Raw genomic sequence first — 26,396 nt, 5'->3', positions numbered from 1 at the left:
ACCAAGGGCGCCCCTACACCAAGAACTTTGGTGGTGGAGGCGGAGAGTCTCGTTTTGGGAACGGAGCCGGGCCGTCTCATCAGCAAGTCAACGTTGGAGCCGGTCCATCTCATCGGCAGATCGACAACGGTGGTGTCTGGAACAACGCCAATCATGGGTTCGTAGTTGAGTTTATTTATGATCTATCGCTTAAACCTTTTGCAGTTAGTGAGGGTTCCATTGGGGGTAGAATTAAGTATTTTGTGAAGGCCTGGGAACGGATCTCGGTGGATCCGTGGATCCTCAACGTGGTAAGGCACGGGTTGAAATTAGACTTTGAGGCACCACCTGTGATTTTTAATTTTCCAAGTAACGCGCAAATGAGTGTGGATCAGTTATCGATCGGAAATGAGGAAGTATGGGCGTTGCTTCAGAAAGGGGCAGCGGTAAGGGCCAGCAAGATCGGTTTCGTCAGTTCCATGTTTATTATTAAGAAAGCATCTGGGGGATTTAGACCGATCAGCAATTTAAAGAAACTCAACGATTTTCTAGTTTACAGACAATTTAAGATGGAGGGATTACCAACCCTTAAGCATTTTATTAGAGAATGAGATTGGTTGGTCAAGATTGATTTAAAAGACGCCTATCTGATGGTACCGATAAATGTAAGTTTTCATAAATTTTTACAGTTCTTGTGTGTTACGAATCAAAAAGATGCGTAAGAACGAGGAGGCAACGCTGGTTACCAAGAGAACGGAACAGACGAAAAGGAGAGTAGAAGAACGTGTGAGACTGGACTGATTTGTTAAATTACGAGAGAGAAGAATAAAACAGTAAATCGGCTTTCTTAAATTGTGTCATCTTAATATATGCTGGGAGATTCACTCTTAATCAGGTAATGATAATTATAAATGTGAAAGTTTAAAGTTATTAGTTGTGAAACCGAACATTGTTGGCAGGTGAAGTTTTTCAATTCACAAGTCTCTGTTTTGGTCTGGCGTCGGCACCGTGGGCGTTCACAAAGCTCTTGAAGCCAGTAGTGGCTCTTTTGAGAACTTTGGGTTTCAGGGTGGTAATCTATTTGGATGACTTTATGATGGTGAATCAATGCGAGTTGGAAGTTTTGAGGAAATTCAAATTTTTTAGGAAATTGTTGCGGGTTCAGAGGTTTGTGATCAACGAGGAAAAGTCAGTGGAGACACCATCTCAGGCGATGGAATTCCTGGGACTCATCGTTAATACGATCACTTTGATTTTTAGGTTGCCTTCAAAGAAAGTCGATTCGATGGTTAAGAAATGCGTCCAGATATTGAGCAAGCGGGGCGTTCAGCTGCGGGTGTTGGCAAGCCATTTAGGGGACTTTACTTGGGCGTCGTCGGCCGTTCCGTTCACGCGTTCACATTACAGAGAAGTACAGTCGCTGTGCATAGGCAACTCAAAGTTTTACAAGAGAGAGCTAGATACTAAAGTGGACCTAACTCATTCAGCGAGGTCCGATTTATTGTGGTGGGTAACCAACCTTGCCACCTGCCAGGGTGTTAGAGGCGGAGCCTACATTGCCAATCTTCTCAGACGCATCTTTGTCGGGTTGGGGAGCGGTCTGCGGTGGTGTTACGACGGGCATGTCTTGGTCGGAAGAAGAGTGCCATATCAACGAGCTTGAGATGTTAGGAGCATTTAATGCTCTCATGGCCTTTACGAGCTCTAGGCGCAACTGTACCATCGAGTGGACAACACGACCGCGGTAGCATATGTAAATAAAAAGGGAGGGACTCGGTCGGCATCCCTTAATGATTTAGCGCTAGAGGTGGCTCGGAGTCGGTGGTGTGAGAGGAAATTTTTTTTTTTGAAAGCGGAGCACTTACCGGGTGTCTTAAATTCGATTGCAGACAGGGAATTCCGCAGGAGAGTGGATTGGAGCGATCGGAGATTATGCCCGGAGGTCTGTCAAGCTCTATCGAGAGTTTAGAGGACTTCGGTCGACCTCTTCGCCAACCCGTGGAACAGCCAGCTAGTGAAGTTTGTGTCTTGGAAGCCTCAGACTCGGGCGTGAGTGGTCAACGCGTTTTTACTTAGCTGGAAAGAGCTGGAAGCCTATGCTTTCCGCCCCTTCTCCCTGATTCAAGAATGCTTGTCCAAGATCCGCAGGGATCAAGTGACTGTGGAATTTAATATTACAACCCCGAGATCCCAGTTGCTGAACCCCATGTGTTGCATAACCCAATCCTCTCTTCCCCTTGACATCTAGCTTAAAGTCGTCTGCAAAGCCCCGATCTCTCTCACTCTCACACTGACACCACGTCTGTATAGCTGCTGTACCTCTCTAAGTATACTATTACTGTGTGTCATTTGATAACTTGTTACGTGTAAGTTGTACTGCTGCCTTTTTCTATTGTATAGATTAATAAATAATCTCAACAGCGACTGTATTATTGATTTTACCGTTGTGGCCGAGCCAGCCATATTTCGCGTCGCTGTTGAGTCTGGCGTGTGATGTGCCGCAGATTCTAGCTCCACACCCGTCGCTATTGCGTTCGGTCAGAGGGGAAGAGCACCCGCAGTGCAGCGTACCCAGCTTCCGGCTAGTCGCTTGGAAGTTTTCAGGGATAACTACGCTAAACAGGGGTTTTTGGCAGACGTGGTCGAGTTATTGTTGGGAGCAGTCAGAGATAACACAAATTCCGCATACGATTCCGGCTGGAAGATTTTGTCAGATTGGTGTTTGCGAAGGAGTCACGTTCCCCTGCACATTGCTATTCCAGTAGTTGCGTCCTTTTTAGCCGAGCAGTCTAGATCCAAGTCCTACAGCACGGTAAATATATATTGGTGTACCCTATCGTCTGTTCTGGAGCAAGTAATGGGCTCCCAGTTGGTCAGCACCCTGAAATTATTCTGCTCATGAAGGGCATTTTAAAAAAAAAGCCACCTTCGGTCAAATACAATTCTACTTGGGACGTCGATGTGGTTTTGTCTTATCTTAGGAACCAGGGGAACACCTCACTTTCGGTAGGGGCTCTGGTGGCGAAGTTAGCCACCCTACTGGCCCTAGCAACCCTTTTACGGGCTTCAGATTCGGCTGCAATCAGTTAAGAGTCCATCAAGTTCTCGGCCAATCAGGTTTCATTCTCCTTGACCCGCCCTCACATAGCCATCAGGAGCGCTACAATCGTTCACTCTGGAGAGGTTGGAGGATTAGACGCTGGACTCGGTAGCGTGCTTAAAGTGCTACATTTCAATGACTGAGGGCTTCAGGAAGGACTCGAACAACGGACTCCTTTTCATTAGCTCGGTTGGACAGCACAATCCAGTTAAAAGCCAGACGATTTCAAATTGGATAAAGAAGGTGCTTAAAGACGCGGGCATTGATGTGGAGATCTTTTCGAGCCACTCAACCAGGGGAGCGGAAGCCTCTAAGGCAGTAGCAGTGGGAGCCTCGTTAGATTCGGTCCTAAGTGCAGGGCACTGGGTATGGTCTTCATCATTTAAGAAATTCTATCACCGCGAGAAAAATCCAGGGCCGTCGGTGGCCATGTCAGTGTTGATACCGGACCACAATTGGTATCCTTATTATTCAGTTCCAATATTTGTTAGTTTCCCCCAGACAGGTCAATTGGAGTTTCGGGGTCACTTTAATTCTGAGTTTTGGCTTTGGTTTCACGTAAGCTTTAAAGTTACAGTTAAGATCGATGTTATCGATCGATATACGATTCTAGATTGTCCAAGCTGGCGTCAGGGCAATATTGATTGTATGAGTGAGTATAACACGATCTTAACTGTGTTGACCATGTATTCTCAGCTGTTTAAAGGTAGGGAAAAGAAACTGTCGTTACGATTTCTTTCGAAGAGTAATTTGATCAGCCCAAAATCAATTTTTTCTCCATCCTTTACGAAGTTTTTCTCGATTAGTTGGTTCCTTACGTTCTTGATGATGTGTGTGTAATCATACGATAAAAATAGTTATCTTGCAGGGTTTGTTGGATGGATCACCCGGAAGTCTTCTGGATCGTTAGCTCGTCGGAGTAGTTTGAATTACTCAACATTTATTTTAGCATTGTCAGCAACTACCCGGTCGACGATGAATCCAATTTCTTCTAGTTTTTTCACAACATGAACTGTTAAGAAAAATAATTGACGTCCAGTTAGTTTACTCACTGGCCAACATCCCACAAGGGCCAAAAATTTAGTTGTAAGGCCAGTCATCTGTCTTCGTCCTGTTGACAAATAGATCCGCGTGAGATTCTTCCACCATCAACATCTCCATTTGCATCTTCTTCTAATAGGTACTCATCATCTTCATTGTCGTCATCAATTTCATTGTCATCCATTTCATTGTATACATCATCAATATCACCATCAACGTCTACCTCTTCAAAGTCAACTTCACCAACAAATTCTTGCCTGGATTGTATCCACATCAGTAAAGACTTGCATGACATTTCGTCAACTTCGATGCTGACTCTTTTCTCGTGTTCATGTGACAGGGAACTGCATGTCATTCTTAATCGTTATTCGTTTACATTCGTTATTCCCACTTGACCTCTTGTTCTTCCAGTATAACTTAATAAGGTTTTCCGGCAAGGTAGGGCCATCAGGTCATGTCAGCGGATAAAATCGTAAGATTTTGAACTTCTACCCTGAAGTGCAATCGCATATTAAATTGTCCACTGCCCGTATCTTACTTGATTCTTTTCCTTTGTAAAATTCTGGTTCTAAGAAATACAAATAAAGAAATTAGTATCATCACTGTTGGGTTTCAGTAACTGTTACATTCACCTGATCTAGCAAGAAACTTGATTTTGCATTTTTATCTGATGACTTGTTTTCTTCTTCTTCAATTATTTTTTTAATTGATTTCAGACAAATTTTCATTCACTTATCACGTTGACATAGATCTATGAAATCTAATCCCACAAGCTTACAAATTTTAACAATATTCCCTTCAAGTTTCTTTGTCTGAGATCTCAGCAGCTGAACTAATTTTTTTTACGACTATAAGGTGTGCCACCCCAAGATTTAGATATTTTTGGATTGTTAAATAGGTTATTATGTAAAGCAAAGTCGTTATTCAAAGAAGAAATAGGCCTACTGGTGGCAAAAAAATTTTCCACAAGATTTTCTTCCACTACATTTGAAATGTGATGGTTTTCCTCATCATCATCAAATCATCATCATCAAGAAATAGGTCTTCTGGTGGCAACATTTTTTCCACAAGATTTTCTTCCACTACATTTGAAATGTGATGGTTTTCCTCATCCTAAGGAAGAAAATGAAAGGAAAGTGTGATTTTATGGTAGTCTCTAGTAGGGATATAGTGGTTAGTTAAACCTCATTTGTAGGTGACACAAGATTCATTGTTTCATATTAAGGATGGAAAATTTTTTTACTTGGTGGTGATGGTATTATTATGCTACCTACATCTTGAGAGAGATTATGAATAATCAAGGGCCTTTTGATAACATTTCTTCTTTTTTCTTCTCTGTACGTCCCCCCTTTCGTTGCACAATACATCACCTTAGCAGGTATCAAGTTAAAAATAAAAAATTAGTAAAATAAAAAAAAAAGTTTATCCAAAAAGAGGTCTGTTCATAATTGAGTAATTGATTTCACTAAATATTTCTTAGGTTGCAAAAACAGAGAAAGAATGACATGTAATGGAAAAGGTTATTTGACTTTAACTGAATATTTTTCTATGCGATACCTCATTCTCTGGACTATTATTGTAAGTATCTGTATTTGATACACAATTTACTCCAATTAATTCTTTCATGAAAGACGGCTGAGTACCCTGTAAAATTTTAGGAAAATATCAAATAAAACTATAACCACTTTAACGAAGAAGAAACATTATACCTCTACTATACCTTGTTATTAAATAAAGTAGGAACTGCTCCTTTCTTCAAACGCTGTTTGCCATCGAAACAATCCTTTTCAAAATGATCGCCACATATAACAGTACTTTGTTTTATAGTGATGTCATTCATGCTCAAAAATCCTGTATGGAGATTAATTTGACCTTAACATACGGTTTTAGAGTCGTGAAGGCGAAAGTGACGCATTCACAATCAACCAAGGATCCCCCCTCTTCTTCCTTGGTCGGCACTTTCTCGAGATCATGGTCAAGCCACACACTTTGACTGTATTTCTGGTTATAACATAACTTTGTATCAGTAATGTATTTTTTATTACTGTATCATTTAAATTTCAGATTAGGAGAAGTCTGTAATCACATAGCAGCATTGCTATATTTGACGGTCGAAGCAAACTTAAGACTGAGAGGCATTTAGTTTAGTAAATTACCGAAGGTGTAGGGGCTCTTAACGCAGCACAAGTTACAGTAGTCTGCTGAGAGAGGCATAATTTTCTCGACCAATAAGAATCGAGCAAATCCGAAAAACACGATTTAGGGTATTTTTAAGGTTTAGTTTTTAACTATGAGGCATACCAAAGTTAGGTATAGAGCTTATTAGACACTGCATTACCTAAAAAAAGAAACTATGTGACTCTTTTAACCTTTTCGATGCATTTAAAAAGTGAAGTAGCGGACATTTACCTTTTTACTGCTGTTGTTTTCTGAGATAGTTCATAATTTGACAGCAGATGACGCTACAATAGGTTAATGGGTAAATGTTAACAAACGAAAATAGAATGACAGTTGCGCACTTGTGTGAAAAGCAATCTATGGTGAGACATGGTGAGAAAACTAAGCAATAGTCTAAAATGGAGAGTTAGAAAATGTTATATGGTTCTTTTTTATTTGGAATTCCTGTCTTTTACAAATTTTAACATCTTATTTTTCATCAAATAAACTTATGTGACATTGGGAAAAACCACTACCAGCATAGTCAAATTCACCACGTAGAACCATCATGAAAACACACATGGGGACAATGAAAGTACTTCCAACACAATATGTTGAATACTGAAGAAGAAAGATAAAGTGGATGGTAGCGGCCTAAATTTGATTTCAGAGAGTGTAAGTATTTTTTCTGGTATGAAAGGACAAAGACTTGCACATAATTGACTCGCAATAAACAAGATAACGTTTGTGAATATAACTAGTCATCCTCATTATGTAATATTATAATTGATTAATAGTGTGATCAAATCTTTGAGAACTTTTTGGAATCTGTTCATTTAGAACATTACACTCAAACGCATGATGATTGCCAAGAAGAAAAGAATCAATCAGCACTACCTAAGACTTCATACCAATAAGAAATTTCACTGCATCAAAGTATATTTTAAATCTCACTTAAGTAATAAATTTTTATTTATTTCCCTTACAGAACACAACTGAGTTGAGTTGAACAACATTAACTATACCGAATGAATTGGATGATACCATGACACATGACACAGTGATACCATTTACGTTTAGGCCTATATTAACCTATATTACCTAATGGAATAATATGAACTGCTGGTTTAGCACACTGCAGACAGCACACAAAACCTGATAGACATTGTGAAGAATAAACAGTGAAATGCACTTAAACTAAATTGTAAATGTTCTGATTTATTACGGGGTCCGAAAAATGTCATTGTAGAACAAAAATATAAGGCACTTTTCCGCCAAATCAATATTCGATTGCTTTGCTTCGATTTATAGGCTTATAGTTGTGCCAAAATAATCAACGAATAGAAGACGGACTCAGGTGCCAGAGTTCGAATCTATCCAGAGACAAGTGAAGTAAATTTTTTGTTTATTCATTTTACATCCCCTCGGGCAATTTAGAAAATCTGTTGAACAAATATCACGAAATATCAAGAATACTAGGCTTTCACATATGAACAGATTAAAATAACTAATATAATATATACACGGCCATGGTCAAGTGGGTATAATCTCATCGCTGCAGTCAGAAGATTCAAGTTCGAATGCTTGTGGAGGCAGAATCATTCACATCGCTTTCATTTTACAAGATCTTTTGAAAGAATATGAAAATATTAAGATGACAAAAATTTCAAAGAAAATATGTGACATTCATTGATTGTTTCTACTCCATGTTCATGGCTTTGTGGATGTGTTTTAGTTCTTGGTTCCTCCATGGGAGTCTCGAGTTTTAATACAGCAGAAATCAGCTTGAAGCAGAGTGCTTTTAGTTTATTCATTGAAAAAACCTTCTGGTATTTCTTGAAAGTTGAAGATCGGTGGTAAATGAAAGAAGAAGAAATGTAATCAATAACAGTCGGAAAGGTGAAAGAGGAAGACGACACGAGTGGGAGAATGAAAACGAGTATAATGAAAGATTTTAAATGTTCCTCAACTTCTTTGAAGATGGCAGACTGTTAAATTTTCGATTCTTTCAATCATTAACTGTCTTATTGGACAACTTAACTCTCAGGCGTACTTATACAAGAAGAGCAGAATATCTACGTTATCTGGTGATTCTCATTTGGTAAGCAATATGTTCCTCTGCACAACAGGCACCAACTCGAGGCAGATCCTTAACTAGGTACTCTGTCTTATAGCTAAAAGAAAAACAAGACAAATGACTAACAAACAATTGATTTTACTTGAATCTACAATTACTACTTTACGGCTACAATTACTAGCCATTAATTGTGTCCCCTTCTTGAGCTATACATTTCATACGCCGCAAATATGAAATTTTCGGGAGCCAGGAAGACAACCCCCGAGAAAAATGACTAATTCTAATAGTTAGCCCCCTGTAGTTAGCTCTGGGAAATTAATTTTTCGCAAGACATTCTTCTGCCCATTTAAGTACCTCTGTAGCTTCGATGTGGATGTTGCTCTTCTCATCCGATTGCCACTCGAAAATTTTCAAGGCAAGGTTGTCATGATCAAGATTTTCCCATTGAAACTTGAAGCTTTTGAATAGTAACTCGTCAGTGCCGGATGTTGCTCCAGTAATTGCTTTCCATATGTTCCTTATATGAGTCTCGTAAATATAGTGACGGCAGGCGAGCCATAGAAGTGAGTGTTTAAGTTCACGCTCGATTAAGACAGTGCAACCTTTTCTAATTCAAGTGTTGCTAGCTGTCGTGTCGAAAAACACAGCAATAGCTGGCCAATCGGCGATCAGCATTATCGGTCAATTGCCAAGTTGCCAACACATCAATGATAGCATCCTTTGGTGAAAGGCCAGTAGTCTTTTATGTACGGAATCCCAATAATCTTAGGTCTAGTTAAAAAAAAAGTTATTTAGATCCATTATGAAAAATTAATGAATGTTGAAAAAACGAGGAATTTGTTGTACCCAGAAATAGCACCGCTCACAATGATCGTAACTCGCTCTTCTTTTTTCCCTGTGACGAAATCAATAATTTTTTTTATCCCAGTGAATTACAGCATACTTTGGCTTTTCTTTTAACCAACTTTCCATGATTTCCTTTGATAATTTTTCACGTTCATATGTCGCCTTTTGAGATATGTAATACGTAATTTGAAAAGTTTAAAATCTGTGTGACATCATAATTACTTTTAGGTAGTAGTATCGTGGAAATCAAAATATTTCGAAGTAAAGATAATTTTGAAAGCACAACTTTTTCGAGTCCAACGGACGGCTTTTCCGCCTTTTTTATTTTTCCTTTTCCCGTATCCACTGCATTACAAAAAGTCTAAATTACTGTATTCCGTTTCTAACCCAACATGCCATCTTTCGAGGAACTCAATCGATGAGCGAAATTGCACAAGAGCTCATTAATCGATCCAAAAAAATTAATTCAAGAAAATGTGTTGTATGAGTTTGTTGAAGTCGTCGGTTGTGACGAAGGGCCATATGTTTCCTAGGGGGGTTAATATTCCTAGCATATTTCCTTTAGTCCAACAATTTCTTCCCAATGTGTAATTCAATTTTGTAAGTTTCCAAAATGTGTTTAATTCATTCAAGCTTCCAGACGACGGTCACCTTCATCTTCATCCTCTTTATCAGCTTTATTCATCTTCTTCCTCTGCAGTTCCATCTGAATCACAAACTGACAATGCGGAAGATTTGAAGGTGAGGGTTGAAGCTATGAAGTTTAAAGCTGACCAACACTGCACACAATGTATAGATCTGGTCAAACTGAGAAAGCAGAAATTTCTCCAGCAAAAGAATAATCTTAGGGCCTATCTCCGAAGGAAAAGTGCCAACAATTAAGACTCGTTGCGGACGGCTAATAGCTGAGTCTAAAAAAGAGATTAGGATATGGACAAACAAATGAGCCAAAGGTTTCCTGGATAGACGGTTTCACGACCACCGAGAGGATCTCAAAGGAAAAACTGTGTTTCATTGTTTTAAATTATTCTTTACTGCAACATCCCGATTTTTAATTCTGTCAACTTGTATGAAATTTTCTTGTGAAATTACTTGTTTCTCCTGCATTTAAGACCCATATTTGATTTTCGGTAAATACAAGTGTGTTTTTTTCAGTTGTGGGATATAGTTGAAAGACTACAGTTTACTTATTTCTACTTTTATTATTTTATTATTTACTTTGAGTTCAAACTGGCAATGTGAAAGATTTGAAGACGATGGTTGAAGCTATGAAGTTCAACAAATTAGGCTTCTATCCACCACAAGTAATTTCATTTAAGACTTCGTGTTATGCACTATATTTAAAGCTGGCATGCACTGCACAGGATGTATAGATTTGGTCAAACTGAGATAGCAGGAATTTTTCCAGCAAAAGAATAATCTGAAGCCCTATCTCTGAGGGCGATAGTGCCAACAATTAAGGCTCATTGCGGACGGCTAGTTTAGTAAAAAAAAAAAAAAAAAAAAATACAGATAAGAATATGGACAAACAGAAGAGCCAAAGGTTTTCTGGATAGACGGTTTCACGACCACCGAGTCGATCTCAAAGGAGAAACTCCGTTTCATTGTTTTAAATTATTCTTTACTTCAATATCCCGATTCTCAGTTCTGCCAAACTTCCTTGCGAATATATGTAAAAATTTATTTATTTCAAATATTACAAGTTGTCAAGTTGTAGTTTTCCAATGTTTCAATATATTTCAATAAATATAGGAAATTGTCGATCTGAACGAACCAATACCACAATTTCTCAACAATGAAATTTTCATCAAGGAGAGTGGTGAGGATAATATGGATGTCGATGCAATTCTACCACCATGTGAACATTGGAATGCGATAATAACGACTCTCCAGCAACGAAGGATCTCGTGGTCAGTAACATATCTAACAGATACATATGTTTTATGCATGCATGTACATCATGTTCCATGTTAAAAAAAAGTTTTCGTAAAGAAGAAAGAGCAAAGAAAAATACTTCATCGCCTGATTCAGACAAATGAGCGACTTAAAAACCATATAAAAGTTGTATGATATGATATCATACAACTTGCCGTCCTGCCTAACATTTTGTGGTTTTTTGGGAAGAACCCGGCACCAACACCACCCCAAACACCTTCACCTGCACCAATTGAACGTAATCCAACTTTCGACTTCGTCAGGCTTTCTGAAGCTTTGGAAAAATGCACAGGAGCAGTAAATCGTTTAAATTCAAGTAAACAATTCAAAATTTTATACTGCAATTTTATTTTATTAACAAATTTCAAATTTTAGGTATGCAGACAGAGACTAGAAGCACCTTTGACCAAAAATGACAAATGCCCGGACATGAAAAAGAACCTCTCTAGATGCCGGTGCTAGCTGGAATAAGAGCTTTTTTTCTTCGCCTTTGGCGGCCCTCTACCGGAAATTTCTACGCATCACTTAACCGTGAAGTGAAAGACAGGATAAACAACGACGTACTAAGAGTTTGATATCATGCTGAAGCCGGCTGAAGCCTGGCTGGAACTAAACCGCTTGGCGGCGCTGTGCGGTGGTAGGGCAGTTTTATTTTTGTGTTTACAACATTAGCAGAAGTTAGCTACTGTAGCAAAGTTTTATTGAATTTTCAACATAGCTTAAGTGAATTTCTTTTATGAAGAAGTGAATTTATGTTCTCGAAATGCCTATTTGAATCTTTTTTTCCCTTCCCAATTCCCATTAGACAAAAGTAACTGATTTGCAGGACGAGTCAGTTCATGAACTGTTGCTGCATTTGATGTACATGCCGTTAAATTGGGGGATTTTAGTCAGGGAGCCTTTGCCACAATTAACACAAACCTTTTAAGAGAAGGTTTGGCTATCAGGTTTGGGTCGGGAGGGTGGGAGAACCACGAGATGGCGCGTCTAATGATTCAGACCATTCGGGTTCGGGAGTTATTCACTCCCGAAGTCGGTGTGATTTGGCGAAAAACACAAATTATTTAAGGGGAAAAAATTGCACCTAGTTAATAACATAAAAATACGCCGATTCTAAGGTCAGGTCACAGGACGTTCAAATTGGCCGTTTTGAACCATCAGCAGACGCACTGAAAGTTTCACATTTCATTTAAGAAATATATTTTTTTTTTTCATAAAATAGCTCTAAGTGAGCCTATATTGAAGACGTGAGACCAGACTGTGACATCGGCCGTTTTATATTCATCAAACGTGATGAAACCAATGAAACATCGAAAAAATTGACATTTAGATTCCAAGGTGAATTTTTTTGTATAAATCTGGCGCTATTTATAAAAAATGTCAAATGGAAACATTCATTTGACTTGTTTTTTACGATTAAATTTAAGAATAATTTACATTAATAAATTTAAAAAAAGGTTTCATTATTTAAAAAAAATAGGGGCCTTAACATAAAGTTAATCATCGGCAGCTGCTGAATCTTCATTTGGGGTCAATCCACGCGCATTTTACAAATCCGATGCTTGACAAAAACTTAGATTTCGTTCAAATTTTGTTAGTGAATAACAATATTTTAAATTTATTGTCCAAAGGATTTTTTTTTTGCGCAATTAGGGAAAAAGTTATGGCGAAATGAAAATCAGATTTTTTCATTTTGCCGTAACTTAGGATTGTTTCCGCGTTTTCATTTTTATTTATTTAAGACAATGTTTATTTCTAAATTTATTTTTAAATAAGTACGTCTTATTCAGTTTTTCATGCTCTTTATAATGGTATGTTTTTTGCAAAATTTTTAAAATTAATGGAGTTGGCTAACTTCCGAAGTTGCCAGTTTTATTTAAGCGTAAAAAAACGTTTGGACAGGAACTCTTGCCAGCTCTTGCATGGCGACTTACAGAGTTTCGTCGGTGTGAGAAAGGTGAGCAAAATCTGCCTCACTTTTTGTCTTTTTCCACAAGGGAGGAATAGCGTTCCTTTCGGCTTTCCTAAATAGAGAAGGGGAAGGCTATTTCCCGATAGGGATTCTATCTCAACTCGATGACGATGATATGACAGACGACCTCTGAAAAGTTCAAACCCACCAGTCGACATCCGATAAGATGGCGCTGTTCTTCTCAGAGGTATGGGGTGAACGAGGGCGAATGAGGGGGGGTTCGTTGTTAATTTATACGTTTTTTAACGTTAAATTAAAACAAAAACAATTAATTCTTGGTTGTAATGGAGATAACGACGGATGGCAACGTTATAGTGCCAGTTAGATTTGAGTAGCCATTAATTTAGGTTAATTGATGGAAGTGTGGAATGCGAGAAAAATTAGTTTCAGTAATAATTTTTTATTCCGCCAGATGGCACTCATGCTTGTTCTTCAAACTGTTGTTTTAAGGCCGTAAATGAACTAGCTGTACTGTAATGTGTGAGAGGCCGTTGCCACAGATAAAAACACGGAAAAGTCTTCTTTACAATGCTGTTGCAATAAAAGGACGGATAAAGACATTTTAAAGTTTTTTAATTTTTATTGCCTTTTCTTGTGTTCTATTTTTTATTTCACGTCAAATGTTTGTGTTTGGTAACATTTGTTGAGGTCAGGCCATGGTTGAGGTAAAGAAAGATTTAATAGTTTGCTTAAAAAATCGAAGATAGGATATATTTTGATATTGCTTGGTAAACTCCTGTAAGGTAATTATGTCATGTCATTTGACGTGAATGGAAACAGTCATTGATGTGAAGAATATTTGTATATTTTGATTATTGGTTTACATGTGATAGTGTTTCTTGAAATGTTGGCTTTATAGTTAAAATGATGGCAAGGTGTATATGGCAACAGTTATGCTCATAAAGAAATGTGGGAAAATGAAAAACAGTTTGTCAACTGTTGGTGGATCAGAAACTTCAACAGGGACAGAAAACGTATAGTTTCACTAAGATTTTCATTTTTTTAAATATTTGTTAATTGAAGAAAGGAATGTTGGTGGTTATTTTCATTATTTTTCTTGAATTTTTTGGTAAAAAAGGAAAAACGCCAAAACAAGATCTTTTGGAGTTTACTATTCGTTATACGTTTTGTTAATTTAATTTTTACTTTTTGGGGGGAAACGAATCCAACGATGTTCAGGTTGAAATAAAAATAATATCATTAACAACTTAACGTAGACAAAGTAAGTAAGTACAAGTAAGTACATGAAAAGAATGGAAGCAAATTTTAAGAAATTTTGTTTTATTTTAAAATGATTGTAGCAATAAAGGAGTTGGAATAAAACGGGTTTCTGTGGTGAAACTAATTTAATATCGGTTGTTTTTTAAACGTTAGAAGTAGATTGTTGTGAAGGTTCTAATTTTGCCTTCAGACACAATAATTTTTTTTTTCATTTTCAGTTCCATTTTTCCAATTTTGCCTTCGAGTTCAATAAGCTTCTTGTACGATTTTTTCCTCAAATATATAAAGATTGCAAAAATTAGAGTAAAAAAAAATGCTGTTGATGATGTTAGAGCATTGTTCCATATGTCAAGCTCATAATCCTTTTCAAATATATTTTTAAGTGAGTTTTGAAATGTTGATAGCGTAGAATTTATTTCTGCGTTAATTTGATCTTTAAGTAATATTTTCCCGATGTTTGTTAAAAGTTGTATAGGTTGTGCAGGAATGGGGCTCGTATTTATGTTTCCAAAATAATAATGTATAAGTAATCCAAGCACCGGTACTGAATTCATTTTGAATAGTCTTATTAAAAATGAAATACAAGAGGTTAATATATGTAATTGTTCTTTCTTAATATTTGTAATCGTAGACTTACAAAATCAGGCGCAACTGTTGTACCTATATAATTGTATGTAGTGATTATATAGCTACCGCTGTGTTGCGTGTCAGTTATGATCACAAAATGATGGGTTTTAATGTTTGTATTTTAAATATAGGTTTGCGTCTCACACTTAGTTATAAGAGGGAGGTTATTATGATGTGTGTAATTGTGTATTCGAAGAAGTGAATGATTAAATATTAGTAGTTACAAAATTGTTATTTATTTTAATTGATCTACGGCCGATTATAATGAAGGTGTTAAATGATTTTCTTGAAAAATGGTGAATGTATGATTATATGAATAATTACTACATGATTAATACATGATGCGTAATTTGTGAATAGAACGTTTCCCGTAAGAGTGATTTACAGCAATGGTTTATTTTTCTATATATGACGGTGCAATTTTCCTTGGATTATATTTTCCCCTGTAGTCCACGAAAAGGTTTTCATGAAAGATTATTAGGAAACGTCAATGATTTTTTTTAAATTTTGAATACTTGTTAGTTTTTCTCTGGTAGTTGTGTTGGTGGTTTAATGCTTTGTGGTTGAAATTGTTTAGTCCTGTTAACTTGAAGATTTTTTTCCTTTTTTCGACATTTTTGCGTAGCAATTTAAAATGCCTCCGAAGAAAAGGTCGCGCCTCTCTACTAAGAAAAAGGGACGTTCAAAAGAAAGTGATAGTGAAATTAATTCGTTCTGATGAAGATGCGTCACAGGAAGTTAAAACAAAGTTTTGCGAAAAAGAGAATTCAGTGAAAAAATTCTTGGTAGGAGCAGTAAAGAAAACCCAGGAAATAATTGGAATGGGAAATAAAAAAAGTTTTTCAAAGAAAAAATTTAAATCTAATGGAACTTCAACATCTATGGCAAGTGAAAGAAGTGACGGACATACTGAAATGGATCGTCGATTGAAGAAAGTAGTTAATGACGAATGCTTGTCATCGTCAAGTAGCAAGAGTGGTGAATGTGGAGCTATTATCATATCCTTTAAATCAAGTTCAAGTGAAATTTCAATTGTAAAGGAAACAAAGAAAAACAAACCTAAAATATCATTAAAAGAAATTAGTGCTGAATGGAGCAGTTGTGAGGAAGTCGATACAGTAGACAACGGAACAAAGAAAAACAAACCTAAAATGACATTAACAGAAATTAGTGCTGAATGGAGCAGCTGTGAGGAATTCGATGCAGTAGACAATGGAAATTCATCAGAATTGGTTAGCGCATCAATAGAAAGTGTTTGCTCACATAACATTTCAGAAGCAACAAAAGAACTTGCAGCTAATCAATGGAGTAGTTCTAATCAGTGTCTCCTATCTTTTTAAAAAGATAGTATCTTTTTTTAAAATAACACCTCTTTTAATGAAATTTGGCGGAAAGTCTACTAGCTTGGCACTAAATTTTTATTGTTTACGCCGATAGATTTTCCGCCAAATTTCTTTAAAAGAGGCGTTATTTTAAAAAAGATACTATCTTTTAAAAAAGATAGGAGACACTGGTTCTAATGAAAACGGAGAACAATACTTTGACATAGAAATAATGAGTTCAACAGACGAGGATCATTCAGACGGGAAAAATAAATCCGAAAACGAGACATTGGTGCAGCGTGTGCGTCAACGTGTAATATCAGCAATTAAAAAGATTGAAAGAAAACATTTAAGAAGAGGAAAACCAGAGTTTTTTGGAAACACTTTGACTTGTGAAATTTCACAACTGGTAAATATATATATTTTATATTTTAAATGTCGTCCTAAAAATGTTGACTGGAAACTTAACTTTATTCAGACTAATGACGCTGAATGTGACAAAGAATTGGAACGAGACGTTTCTAATTTTGAAAATGGCAGTTATGGGAAAGACATCAGGTAACAGTTGTAATACATTTTTTCCAAAGTTAGCTTTAATTTCATATTTATTTAATTTTTAATGTGTTGGGATGTAGACTGTAATGTGGTGAATAATTTAGATGTCTGAAATATATTTTCATGTAAATTAAGAAATGTAGCTTTACGATTTTATGCTTGTTGGCCAGTTTAAATTATTATCCTAGTGACTTTCTGAATTTCAACTAATGCCCATCTTCCCATCAAATACTGAGATGTGAAAAACCATTTTTAAGATTATTTTTAGAATTACTAGTTTGATGAAAACTGCTAATTTGTAAAACTACAATTTATTTATTTTTTAACGATAGATCAACCGGAGATCCGTCTGACATTGAAGATAATTCACAAATTCCCGTTGTTCAATTGAAAAAAAGGAACATTGGATGATGGTCATTTGGAATGTCCTTTAAACAAATCTTTAAAGAAGGTTAGATTTGAAAAACAAAGCAAAAATGGAAAGTCTGATAGCAAAAGGATTGAAAGAGTAGATTATCGAGAAAAACGAGAAAGAATTAATCAAACTGCTTCGTTTGGTAAAAGTAATCGAGTCACTTGCTCAGCAGTTAGAACTAATATAAACGACAGATCAGCAGTCCATATTGATCGTACTATTAAAAATAACGAACATGGAATACGATCAGGTAACAGTAATCAAATCGACAAGGGAATCAAAATTGGATCTGCAAGAAATAGAAAAACAATTTCTGATTCTTCGTTTAATGATAAAGAAATATTAGAACTTCACACTAACGCCATGCCAAATGATGATAAAAGCAAAGATGAAATAGGATCAGGTAGAATTAATCGAATCGATAGGAAAAAAATTAGGTTGGATTTTGCTGGAAAATGAAAAAGGAATTCTGATAATTGTTTTAATGACAAAGAATTATTAGAACTTGAGAAAAATGGCATTCCAGATCCACTTTCTCTAGAAAAATTGGCTGAAATAACTTGCTTCGGGTGTAAGTGATAACGGGTTCAATTCCCAGATGGGCGCAAGGTTCCATGGTGTAATGGATATCACATCAGACTTTGACTCTGATAATCTGAGTTCAATTCTCAGTGGGACCTTTTTTAATCCAATTTCTATCAATCGTGTTTATTTCTATGCACGACATTTGGATTATAATAATAATAAAATGATTTTCTGGCTTCTTTCTTAATTTTTCAAATATTTTTATATTTAAGGGGAGGGCAGCTAAAATGGATGTTCAAGTTTGGAAACACGCTGTAGGGGTTTATTAAAAAGGGGCTACTTTACCCAATCTGTAAATAAGGAGAAAAAACCCTACAGAGACGCAAAAAAATGCAAAGTAAAGAACTTCGTTAGATCTTTAACAAGTGCTATTTTCAAATTTTTCGATAATCATTTAATATAATGAATTTCGATTTGAAAATGAGATTTTTTATTTGGACCATTTTCCCCTTCTATCCCTCCCCGCGGTGTTGTCGTGATTTCTCTGTTGTTAAATTTTTTCGTAGGAAGGGTAAATGTCGCCTACTAGAGCAAAGGCGAAATTTTCCCACCTCCGAAAATTAAACAAAGGGATTGATTTTTTGGTTAGAGGGAAAGTGTTGAAATTGGGTATCCCAAATATATTTTCTGATAAGTGTGGTTTTGTAAACCCACTTGGTTGCCAAACCAAAGAATGCCGTTGACCAACACCCTTCTTAATGCTTTCTCTCTCTCTTTCGCCTTTCTTTTCAGCCTCCTTGCTGTCAGGAGTTGCTTTTTCTCACTCACTCAACTTTTATCTTTTATACTTAATTCTATATCATTTAAGAGTTGTTGGGAATTTGTGACTTTACTGGTGATCACGTTGAGTTCTCTGATGAATCGATTCCAAATCGACGACTTTGGCAAAACATCGGTCCTCCAGAAGGCTAAAGCGAACGAAAACGATGACCTGTTTCTGTTAGACATCAAATTCTTTACCTTGGCCGATTTATGGACGCTACTATTGGGAACAATAGCTGTCCTTCCTGGAGAAACCAAAGGGCTCAGTGCGTTCAAATGCTTTTCAGCATTCAAGAAATCATTTAGATGGCCAATAGCCTTTGGCCAGTTAATACAAATATTCGTCAGTTTCCTAGCAAGACAGGTTTTGCGACTACCATCGACAGAATTAGTCCTAGTTGTACCATCGGTATTGACCTACCACATCGTACACTTTTTGATTCATTACAATAAAAAATTAAATAGACGAATGCTTGAAATTTGAACAAAGGGCTGTAGCTTTCTTGAATGTTAAAGAGCTGTTGATGAGTCGAGACGAAGTATGCACGAAGTAGAGACATTAAGATTACATACAAGAAGGCAATAGGCGCATTAAGAAACTAGATATAAGTGAAGAATTTTCGATGATAGTGGCAAGAAATAAATTGGAAAACATTATTTGGAATGCAGATAAAAAAAATGATGGAGATACTTCGGGTAATACGTAATTAGCAAAACTTCGTTGTGTTTTTCGCGAACAATTGCCTTACCAATTGAGCTTGTGAACATGGCGATATATGTATATCTTCTTTTGATATTATTTAAAGACTCAGCCGATTTGTCAGGAAAAGCTTTATTAGGAAATAGTAGTTAATTGCGTTAGAGGATACATTTTGTGTTTTGCAATATGACAAGCCGTGGATATCTTGCTGCCAAACTTGACATTTACTGCTCTTATTGCATTTATCAGCTCGTCTCCCTTTGATTCTACAGCTTTTTTTGTGACACCGAACATTCCTTGTTTTTCGGCTAAATCCATAAATACTTCAAGTTCCTTTTGTAATTTGCAATTGACTTCTTCAGTGCTTACGACGTTTCTAGCTGCTACTTCATCTTTAAATCATACACTAATAATACACCACCACTACCAATAATGATAAACAAAAATATTTTGAAAAAAGCTCAAGTGTAGCCCAGGCTTTTCGTGGAAATGCAGTAATCTTTGAATGGGCGGCTTGCAATCTATTTAATTGCACAAAGTAGCTGTGCTTTCCGGATATTTTGATATTTTTAGGGTAACAAAATTCGAAAAAAGAAAAGGTGGTAGAAGGTTCAAAGAAAGAATTCGCTTATAGATTATTACGAGTCTAATTTTCTTGAGGTTCGACGGCTGGCACCATTGAAATGCAAAGCAGAACATCCAAACATTCAAACATTACAATATTTTTCAAAAAATTCCCGGTAGTCTTTCTTTGTCCTTCCGGACATTAAAACCTAGCAAAGTACTTGGACCCTAAGTACTTTAAGTTTAAGTTTAAGTTTTAATTTTTACTCTAAGTTTTAAGTTTTAATTTTTAAGATAAACCACGAACGGAAAATTGTTGAGTAAAATGTTTGCCTGTAATTTTTAAAGTCAACCCACATGTATCCAACTGTACTTTTCAAACACTTCATTTATTCATCTGTCATAAAACTTCAAGTAAGTAACGAAAAAGAAAGATCAGCTTTCCTCGTTAACATCCCGATCGATTTTCTGGAATCTTGTCAACCTCAAAAACGATTAAAAAAAGGTTTTAGGTTCCGAAGCATTCTAACAATTTTTACCTTAGAAACATACCGGTATCTTCTGGATTCCATGCAGGCTCCCTAAGATTGTTTAAAGCAAATGTAAATTGAGCACAATTACACGAGAAAATATTTCCCTAGCAACGGTCCTAACAAACACACTACTCGATACCAGAAATACGATACCAGATATTAGCAATGGATTTTCCAAGCATAGGTCGAACACTTTTGGTTCAATTTCAAAGGATACCTTTTGAAGGGAATCTCTTCTGCTCTAACTATTCTAAATCAACAGCCCTATCTTTTTTGACACCGGAAAAGGAATATTATACCTATTACATGAGATTAGCCGTTAGTGAACTTCCAAAAAGGTTCTTAGCCAGATTTTAACCAGTGTGTTTTCCAAGCATAGTTCTAACACTTTTTGTTGAATTTAAACGGATACTTTTTGGAGGGAATTTCTTCTGCTTTTTCTATTCTAAATCTACATCTCTATCTTTCTTTGACATCGGAAAAGGAATGTTGTATCTATTACATGAGATTAGCTGCTGGTGGACTTTCCAAAAAGGATCTCTTCTTTAATTGAACTATATAAACATTCACAAGTGAAATTTTTCTTTTCCTTTGTGTGTGCAACACATAACACAGAATTCTAAACTTGTTTTTACTTAGTAAACACCGTCAGTTTCGTACGAAAGTGACAATTTTGTGCTGACCTGTTCTTTGTGGACGAAGATGGTAAGTTCATTCATGCTGCTAAGCATCTATTAATACGAATTTTCCGCTTAATCAACAGTGGTTGCTAGCTTTAATAGGTCAATTTTGAATTGATCATTAGCGTTGAAATAGTTGTTTAGGTGGGCGATCCCTAAAAAGAGAGGAAAATAGTAGACGAGTCAACAAAGGATCTCGTAATTCTGTGTTTTATGTTGAGCAATTGCTGAATCGTTTGCTATTTTCCTCTTTTTTTAGGGGTCGCCCACCAAACATTGCGGTGGGGTGAGGAGCTTTTACAATTCATGGAGCTAATATAAACTGTAATAATTAATTACTCATATAGATATGATAACTTAAACAATTAAAACAAATGTACCACTGAAATCAGCGTGAAAATATCTATTGAATGGTTTTAATTTAAACTCAATGTCTTATGCTTCTTAGGACAAATTTATGCAATATGAATTTTTTTTTATTATTTAAAGAATCTCTGGGGATGTGGGGTGAAGTGGACTAGAGCGTCAACGCTCTGGGAATGCTCCGTCTTCGCTATACCACCACAACACATGTTTAGTTTGGCAGTAGCGTGAGAACTTGAATGGACATACGTCACGATATTGCGGCATTTCTCGATAAGGAAAGAGAACTGCGGGTCATCGTGAATGGCGGCTTTGGCGGCAAGACTCAATGTGTGAGCGAAACAGGGGACATGTTTCAGCGTTAGAATGTCCTTGATGGTTTTAAGAATGTTAGCAGCATTGTCTGTGACTATCGCAACAATCTTGGTAAATTGAATTTTAAATTCCGCACATATACCTTTTAAGATTTCTGCCAGATTTTCAGATGTGTGACTAGTCTCCACGATACGTGTATTAAGGACACACGAGATCATTTTGACATTGTCGTTGATGAAATGCGCAGTTACAGTTATGTAACTGACCATCGACAACGTAGTCCAACAATCTGCTGTCAAAGCAACACTATTCATTTGAGACAACTCCACTAACATCATGGCTTTCGCTTCCGCGTAAAGCTCTGGCAAAATCATTTTGGTGAGAGTACTGCGACATGGAAGCGTTATTCATGGATCGATTGCCTTAGCAAACGCTCGAAATTGTTCACCATCAACTAGAGAGAGGGCTTGCATTGCTCAGACGATAAATAGAGCAAGTCCACGAATAATAGCTTGCATGTGAGCCCCGCCTGTAGGGTACGGTGCCGACCCAGGCTCAGAATAAGTGGAATTAAATGACGACTGCGACGACGAGCACTTAGATTCTTAAATATGGATTATAACATTGCAACAGATATTCATATAAACGTTTGATAATAAAAATGTCAAACTGCCGATTTGTTTTCTAACCTGGTGCGGCAGAAGCGCTAGTAGAAGGAACAGAGTCAGCATCATCTTCCATCCGTCCAGAATCATTATCCAATAAATGGTGGGAATCGTCGTCATCTTCCCGCCTTCGTCTCTTTAGCGGCTGCTTTTTCCCTTTAGCTCTTCCCATACCTCTTTGTGATGGAGTTCTAAATGTCTCCATTGATTTAACGTGTTCTTTCAGGAACCTACAGTTTTGCAAAGAATACAAACCCCATTTGACTTTTTATCCTCTCTCACTTGGAAATATTGCCATATGGCACTTGTGCGAAGAAGAGTTGACATTTTAAATTCAAACCACTATCACAGACACAAACAATAGGCAGAATATATGTTGTATAGAAGATATAAGAAATGTTTTGAGCATCTTTAATTAATAGTTGCCCTTTACTATGTAGTGTCTATAGGAAACCAACATTAAACTTTATTTGGCAAGGTATGCCTTGAACCTGGACAAGCTAAGATGACGTATGGTGCTGGAGGGTTTCTACTGTACACAAGGCATTACTTCTAGCCAGTGCAATCAGAACACGAATTGATTACAAACGTGGCCTCTCCAAATGGGGAAGAATAAGAAACCGTACTGCTGAGCCATTGAAAGATCAACAACTGCCGCCACCTCGCCGATCTGGCTCTTAATTTGGTTTCTGACTTTCAGGAATGCGAGAAATCAGTCTCTTCTTTGACTAACAAGGGTAGATTCTATTTTGTTCTCTTGCTTATGGGCCTTTACCCGTTATTCAACCATTTTTTTTCATGATGAAGAGTCGTTTACGGATTTACCCACCTTACTACCTGGGCCCATTTGGATCATGCTACTTTGGAATCTGTGTGCTATCAAACAAAGGGCATTGTTGAAGTGAGCGGAAGTGAAGATTCACGCCGCTGGTGCTCATATGACGTTGCTGCGTGCCGATGGTGGAAGGACGCAAAAAATCTTTTGGTCTAGTTTCGCACCGACATTCTCCGGATTCGCATAGGTTGCGTTGATGACTAATTGACAGTAGATAACATAAAAAAGGTATTCGCGAATTCTTTTACAGTGAGACCCACTGAGGGAAACGACGGCTCTAGGTGCGGCTATGGCAGCTGGGAAGGCCGAAGGCATAGGCTTTCGGAGCATGGATACGTTGGATCAGAACAGTATCACCAGCGATACATCGACTCTGGCCGTCTCTAAATCAAGTAAAACAAATTGTCTAGCTAATAGTCCAGCTAAGGAACTCGCATTTGAATGGAATCGTAAAAATACTACATGAGATGACCGCCATTTGTTTCGCCTAGCTTTAATTTCAAATCCTCTGAACTTACCCACTCGTCTAGACGTCTACCCATTGCAATCGAAATGAATATCGATAGAAGTCAATCATTTCTGAATAAAAATCCTTGTGCCGTCGCAAATACGATGTTTGTTTGAAAGGAATAGTTAAAACATTGCATAAACTTTACCGGATTATTAGAAAAGTATAAAAAAAAGTTTCTTATCATTAGCACTCGAATGCATTGGGAATGAATGCGATAAGGGGTGCTCTCCAGATCCATTTATGGCCTTTGCTTTTCTTTCCCTAACAATTCTCGCTGTAAACTTTGTACTCTCTGCAATTTCGCATTCGGGAGTGGTGGAGGAGAGACAGCTGTAACCGTCCCACCCGGTCAGTATATGGACAAAAAAATTCTTTTCATAATATAACGAACAGGGAAATTGCTCGCCTTAAATCCCTTCGAGAAACAGTTGGAAGAAAAAAGTGTACAGAGCCTACAGTTGATCCACACAACAGGGGCGGAGCGTTAACATACGAAGGTGTTGCTCAAGGAGTGACGAGAAAAAAACCACTTTATACAAAATTGCTGCACTAGAGACTCTGAGGCGGCCACAGGTGGCCAAAAGACCAGAAGTGCCAAGCAGGAGTACCAGGTTGTACTTCAGCAGTGGTCCTGACCTGGTTAGCGCTATTAAGATCGACGTCTAAGTCTCTTCCGAAGTCTGTGTAGAGAATTTCAAGCGCTGAGCTTATGTGGGCACAGAAGAAGAAGATCCGAAGGTATCCGCGTTGGACACGCTCGTTGGTTGAGAGCAGGGAGTCTGAGACCCAAATTTTTCTCCAGCTGATGATCACTAAACTTTCGTTTCTATCCCCCAACTTACACACAATCGCTATCCTAATGATATTAATATAGGGCTTAGGCTAGTTTGTATCTTTCGCCGTCGTATCCTTTCAGTCCCTTATAAATAGTTTAAATACATCCAGTCGTCGCTCTAACGTTCTCCCTCTCTCCCGAATATAATAAGAGTGAGTGAAGACGAGGCGAAAGGGACAACACAATACAAATCAAAAAGCGTAAGGGGAAATATGCGGAAATATGGTTTGACACATAAGGAGGGAATAATAAGAGATAAAAGTTTGGGAAGAGATGATAGGTGCGAAAAAGCCTCGGCCTGCAAAATGGCGAAACATCGGATATAAGTCATACGGAGACGGTGACATGTTGACTCGAGTCAACAACGAAAAGAGTCAAATGCATGGCGCCCATTAAACGAGATACGAGACGTGGTTCGTCCTATAAACTCTCGCCCACAATAGCACCTTCCACAAACGTCGCTATATACAGAGCTATATTCATTAGTTTTTTTGTTTATTAAGTCTAAAACACCAATCTCTAACGACAAATAATTTCGCTATATATTTTCATTCAGTAGTAACGGAGAAAACCGCTTGATAGACGTCGTCGTTCTCGTGTCTTGTTTGCGTGTTTGTCATAAAGCTGCGCGGAACATAGAATGTGTATCCTGTCGTATAGTGACTATGGATGCCTGTGTAAAATTATGCAGTTTCTTACTTCATAGTTCGAGTCAGCATGAAAAGTTGAGTATATGGTACTATTTTCATTAATTTGGGCAGTAGCATGATGGAGTTACTATTTCAACGACCAATTTTTACAAAGAAAAAAATGACGAAAATCTTATATCTTAAACAGGGCGGACTTTCTTCGGAAAAAATGATGCCGCAAAAAACTAACTCCCTTAGGCTACCGCCCAAATGAATGAAAATAACACTCTACACTAAACTTTTCACGCTGACTCCAAATATGAAGTGAGAAACAGCATAATTTTACACACGCATCAACTACGAAAGAATAAAAATGTTAAGTTCCTTGCAGCTCCATGAGAACCACGCGCACAAGACAAGACACAACAAGGACGATGTTTATCAAGCGGTTTTTTTCCATAATAACGAAACGAAAATAATATAGAATTTATCTGTCGTTATAAATTGGCGTATTTTTTAGACACAAAAAAATGTCAGTTAGGCCTATGTTGGTTTACGTGTAAGAAAGGTCGTTAATGAATTGAATATTTACTTCGTTTCTTAGATTGGAGATGGGCAGTATGCTATGTAAAACCATTTTTTAAGTTGCTCTCGAAGTAGGAACCCAGTTGCCAGTCTGCAACTTCAGGTAGAAATACTTAACTCATGTAAAATAAGAGAGTACACTTACGAAAATCTTTCAAATAAACAATCGTTATTTTGCATCGTTGCTGCATCGTTACTTGGGTTCATTACTTGATTTTAAGTTGAAAGAATTGCAGCAACTTGCGAGTGAATGATGATCAGAGCAACACAAGCATGTCAAGAAGATACTGATCCAGAATTCCAGCTTCGCAGAATGCTCAGAATGTAAGGTTTTTATTTATGTAGTTTAATAAAGTATGTGTCTCTGGCCACTGGTCAGAATGTAAGTAACATCCAATGTAACTAACTCTGAGAGCAGAACCTATGGCAGGACAATATAAGTTCAAAAAATTATTCCTACATTAGCAGGAAGAAGAAAACTTCTCCTCCAGACTCCCACAAACATTTCAAGAGCTAGACCGGCTGCTTCAAGAATATCCCAGGCTCAGGTTAACATTTTTCTGAAATGGTGGATAACGCTTTCAAAT

The 26,396-nt window shown here is 37.2% G+C and overlaps 1 long non-coding RNA gene and 1 other non-coding gene across 2 annotated transcripts; both read left to right on the top strand.

Moving 5' to 3' along the window:
• The first annotated feature begins 13,718 nt into the window (after positions 1 to 13,718).
• LOC124338479 lies at positions 13,719 to 14,217 on the top strand. Its single transcript, XR_006917851.1, has 3 exons — positions 13,719 to 13,895; positions 13,967 to 14,081; positions 14,186 to 14,217. It is a non-coding gene; the product is annotated as an uncharacterized LOC124338479 (long non-coding RNA).
• Positions 14,218 to 17,855: 3,638 nt separating this feature from the next.
• Positions 17,856 to 17,927, top strand: Trnaq-uug. Its single transcript has one exon. It is a non-coding gene; the product is annotated as a tRNA-Gln (tRNA).
• Positions 17,928 to 26,396: the final 8,469 nt, after the last annotated feature.

Source organism: Daphnia pulicaria, chromosome 4 (genome assembly GCF_021234035.1).
Source record: "Daphnia pulicaria isolate SC F1-1A chromosome 4, SC_F0-13Bv2, whole genome shotgun sequence".
NCBI lineage: Eukaryota > Metazoa > Arthropoda > Branchiopoda > Diplostraca > Daphniidae > Daphnia > Daphnia pulicaria.
Note: the sequence above shows the minus strand (reverse complement) of the source record. Positions and strands in the feature narration are given on the sequence as shown.